Here is a 4,759-nt window from a genome sequence, read left to right as displayed (position 1 = left end):
TAGCTGGCGTGTTGTTTAGATCACAAACCCCTTACTAAGTGGCTGTGTCGGGTGGTGGAGGGTTACGACACAACGTTCATACACTTACGCGATCTCACCCAAAAACCTTTACTACGATTAATATTGTCCGCGACACCCAACACGTTAAAGTGGAGACTCTTTTGACTTTTTGAAGCTATTAACAAACCACATGTGTTGTTGTTGTTGTTGTCGCGTTACAGCGATTAGCCGTTCCTTTTCCATTAAAAAACGATGGTGGGGAGCCAAGTGTGGTGGGGGGGGGGGGGGGCAGGTGAGGTGGTGGGAGGCAGGTGAGGTGGTGGGGGGCAGGTGAGGGGGGGGGGCAGGTGTGGTGAAGGGGGGGGCAGGTGTGGTGGGGGGGGGGGCAGGTGAGGTGGTGGGGGAGAGCTAGGTGTAGTGGGGGGGGAGCAAGGTGAGGTGGGGGGGGCAGGTGAGGTGGGGGGGAGCCAGGTGTGGTATGGGGGGGGCAGGTGAGGTGGTGGGGGGCAGGTGAGGTGGGAGGGGAGCCAGGTGAGGTGTGGGGGGGGAGCAAGGTGTGATGGGGGGGGAGCAAGGTGAGGGGGGGGGCAGGTGAGGTGGGGGGGGGGCAGGTGAGGTGGGGGGCAGGTGAGGTGGGGGGGGGGGCAGGTGAGGTGTGGGGGGGGAGCAAGGTGTGATGGGGGGGGCAGGTGAGGTGGGGGGGGAGCCAGGTAAGGTGGGGGGGGGGAGTCAGGTGTAGTGGGGGGGGGAGTAAGGTGTGGTGGGGAGTCAGGTGAGGTGGGGGGGGGGGCAGGTGAGGTGGGGGGGGCAGGTGTGATGGGGGGGAGCCAGGTGAGGGGGGTGCAGGTGAAGTGGGGGATAGGGGAGAGGGAGGGCGCCAAGTGAGGTGGGGGGGAGCCAGGTGGGGGGGCAGGTGAGGTGGGGGGAGGAGCCAGGTGAGGTGTGGGGGGGGGCAGGTGAGGTGTGGGCTTGCGTCTCACCTGCGAGGGCGAACATCAGGAGGGTGAAGGCGGCTGCTTGCATGGCTCCCAGGTGAGTTGGTGGTGGTGGTAGTGAGGCGAGTGAGCCAAGGTGAGGTGGGGGGTGGTGGTGGGGGGAGAGCAAGGCGAGTTGAGGAGTGTACAGGTGAGTCTGCAGGTGAGTGTATAGGTGAGTGTGTAGGTGAGTGTGCAGGTGAGTGTACAGGTGAGTGTGCAGGTGAGTGTGCAGGTGAGGAGTGTACAGGTGAGTCTGCAGGTGAGTGTACAGGTGAGTGTGCAGGTGAGTGTGCAGGTAAGTGTACAGGTGAGTGTGTAGGTGAGTGTGCAGGTGAGTGTACAGGTGAGTGTGCAGGTGAGTGTACAGGTGAGTGTACAGGTGAGTGTGTAGGTGAGTGTGCAGGTGAGTGTACAGGTGAGTGTACAGGTGAATCTGCAGGTGAATCTGCAGGTAAGGAGTGTACAGGTGAGTGTGCAGGTGCGTGTGCAGGTGAGGAGTGTGCAGGTGCGTGGTGACCTCTCAACCGAATCGCGGACTGCACAGCTACGAGCCTCGGCCTCCGATTTTGGTCTCTGCCTCTTCATCCCCCTCGCCCCTCCTCCCCCCGCCCCTCCTCCCCCCGCCCCTCCGCCCCCCCTCCACCCGCCCCTCCTCCCCCCTCCCCTCGCCCCTCCTCCCCCCTCCCCTCGCCCCTCCTCCCCCCGCCCCTGCCCCTCCTCACCCCGCCCCTCCGCCCCCCCTCCACCCGCCCCTCCTCCCCCCTCCCCTCGCCCCGCCCCTCCTCCCCCCGCCCCGCCCCTCCTTCCCCCGCCCCTCCTCCCCCCTCCTCCCTCCTCTACGTGCGGAGGGGTGGGGGGGTGACGAGGGAGGGGTGAGATAAGTCCGAGGGCTGGAGTGTGATTGTGAGTGTCTGTGTGTGTGTCTGTATGTCTGTGTGTGTCGGTATGTGTGTGTGTCTGTGTGTGTGTCTGTATGTGTGTGTCGGTATGTGTGTGTGTGTCTGTATGTGTGTCTGTATGTGTGTCTGTATGTGTGTCTGTATGTGTGTGTTGGTATGTGTATGTGTGTCTGTATGTGTGTCTGTATGTGTGTCTGTATGAGTGTCTGTGTGTGTGTCTGTATGTGTGTCTGTGTGTGTGTCTGTATGTGTGTCTGTGTGTGTGTCTGTATGTGTGTCTGTGTGTGTGTCTGTGTGTGTGTCTGTGTGTGTGTCTGTGTGTGTGTCTGTGTGTGTGTCTGAATGTGTGTCTGTGTGTGTGTCTGTATGTGTGTCGGTATGTGTGTGTGTGTGTGTCTGTATGAGTGTCTGTGTGTCTGTATGTGTGTCTGTATGTGTGTCGGTATGTGTGTGTGTATGTCTGTATGTGTATGTGTGTCTGTATGTGTGTCTGTATGTGTGTCTGTGTGTGTGTCTGTATGTGTGTCTGTATGTGTGTCTGTATGAGTGTCTGTGTGTGTGTCTGTATGTGTGTCTGTGTGTGTGTCTGTATGTGTGTCTGTATGTGTGTCTGTATGAGTGTCTGTGTGTGTCGGTATGTGTGTGTGTCTGTATGTGTGTCTGTATGAGTGTCTGTGTGTGTGTCTGTGTGTGTGTCTGTGTGTGTGTCTGTATGTGTGTATGAGTGTCTGTATGTGTGTCTGTATGTGTGTCTGTATGTGTGTCTGTGTGTCTGTATGTGTGTCTGTGTGTGTGTCTGTGTGTGTGTCTGTGTGTGTCTGTGTGTGTGTCTGTATGTGTGTCTGTGTGTCTGTATGTGTGTCTGTGTGTGTGTCTGTGTGTGTGTCTGTATGTGTGTCTGTGTGTCTGTATGAGTGTCTGTGTGTCTGTATGTGTGTCTGTGTGTGTGTGTGTCTGTGTGTGTGTCTGTATGTGTGTCTGTATGTGTGTATGAGTGTCTGTATGTGTGTCTGTATGAGTGTCTGTGTGTCTGTATGTGTGTCTGTGTGTGTGTCTGCGTTTGTGGCTGTGTGTGTCTATATGTGTGTCTGTATGTCTGTCTGTGTGTCTGTATGTGTGTGTGTCTGTATGAGTGTCTGTGTGTCTGTCTGTGTGTGTGTCTGTATGTGTGTCTGTATGTGTGTGTGTGTATGAGTGTCTGTATGTGTGTCTGTATGTGTGTCTGTATGAGTGTCTGTGTGTCTGTATGTGTGTCTGTGTGTGTGTCTGCGTTTGTGTCTGTGTGTGTGTCTATATGTGTGTCTGTATGTCTGTCTGTGTGTCTGCATGTGTGTGTGTCTGTGTGTGTGTGTGTATGTGTGTCTGTGTGTGTGTCTGTATGTGTATCTGTATGAGTATATGTGTGTCTGTCTGTGTGTGTGTCTGTATGAGTGGCTGTGTGTCTGTATGTGTGTCTGTGTGTGTGTCTGTATGTGTGTCTGTATGTGTGTTCGATTCCCGCTCACCAGTGAGGCTACACAGGGGATCTTTGTCTTTGTGCGTGTGTACGAGGCGACACGTGTGTGGGTGGCTCCCAGACTCAAGTTTCCTGTCACATAACGGATATCAGACCACAAACCCACACGAACGCACATGCTAACACGTAATTATCAAATATATGGTGCATCAGCCAGTCATCTCGGTCATCTCGGTCAGTCGACCCGTGGCACCTGCTGGGTCTGCCCCGTGACCTCCTGCCAGCGGGCGTTCGACACTTCACGTGGTAGCCTCAAGGTGCACATGGCCTGGCACAAGCGTCGTGGTGACGTCACTGCCACTTAGTGGCGAATGGCGGTTGTTGTTGTATCTGTATGAGTGTGTGTGTCGGTATGTGTGTGTGTCTGTATGTGTGTATATGTGTGTCGTTATGTGTGTGTGTCTGTATGTGTGTGTCTGTATGTGTGTCTGTATGTGTGTCTGTATGTGTGTCTGTCTGCGTGTCTGTATGAGGGTCTGTGTGTGTGTCTGTGTGATGTCTCTGTGTGTGTCTGTATGTGTGTCTGTGTGTGTGTCTGTGTGTGTGTCTGTATGTGTCTGTATGTATGTGTGTCTGTATGTGTCTGTATGTATGTGTGTCTGTCTGCGTGTCTGTATGAGTGTCTGTGTTTCTGTATGTGTGTCTGTGTGTCTGTATGTGTGTTCGATTCCCGCTCACCAGTGAGGCTACACGGGGGATCTTTGTATTTGTGCGCGTGTACGAGGCGACACGTGTGTGGGTGGGTCCCAGACTCAAGTTTCCTGTCCCATAACGGATATCAGACCACAAACCCACACGAACACACATATGCTAACACGTAATCGTCAAATATATCAACACATTAACACATATACCATCACACTAACAAACACACTAACAACAACCGCCATTTGTCCCTAAGTGGCGGTGACGTCACCACGACGCTTGTGCCAGGCGATGTGCACCTTGAGGCCACGTGAAGTGTCGAACGCCCGCTGGCAGGAGGTCACGGGGCAGACCCAGCAACTGACTGAGATGAGTGGCTGATGCACCACCTGTGCCCCCTACTGTGCCAACTTGCTGTGCTTTAGCCACCGCTCGTTGTTGTGAGCGTCGCTCCTCCACCCTCCGTTGTTGTTAGAGGGCGACTGCCTCCAACTGCCCAGTAGCGTCCTTCACGAGCCTCCTCCTCCACAGAGGCCGATCTTGACACCGCTGGTACCAGTCATCGGCAAGTCCACTCAGCTCCACGTCCTCCTGTACCACATCACTCCATCTCTTCTCTAGCCCGTGCCGCGCCCATATAGCTCCCTCGATCCGGCACACACAGTCACACAGTCACACACACACATAAACACACACATATAAACACACATTGTGGGGGTGGA

General features: G+C 55.1%; 1 long non-coding RNA gene across 1 annotated transcript; it reads right to left on the bottom strand.

Moving 5' to 3' along the window:
- Positions 1 to 980: 980 nt before the first annotated feature.
- On the bottom strand, positions 981 to 4,664 carry LOC144952606 (uncharacterized). The gene is made up of 3 exons (XR_013640644.1): positions 4,467 to 4,664; positions 3,382 to 3,464; positions 981 to 1,013 (listed from the first exon to the last, which is right to left on the bottom strand). It is a non-coding gene; the product is annotated as an uncharacterized LOC144952606 (long non-coding RNA).
- Positions 4,665 to 4,759: the final 95 nt, after the last annotated feature.

Source organism: Lampetra fluviatilis, chromosome 68 (assembly GCF_964198595.1).
Source record: "Lampetra fluviatilis chromosome 68, kcLamFluv1.1, whole genome shotgun sequence".
Lineage (NCBI taxonomy): Eukaryota > Metazoa > Chordata > Hyperoartia > Petromyzontiformes > Petromyzontidae > Lampetra > Lampetra fluviatilis.
The sequence above is the reverse complement of the archived record's forward strand: the minus strand, read 5'-3'. Positions and strand labels throughout refer to the sequence as shown.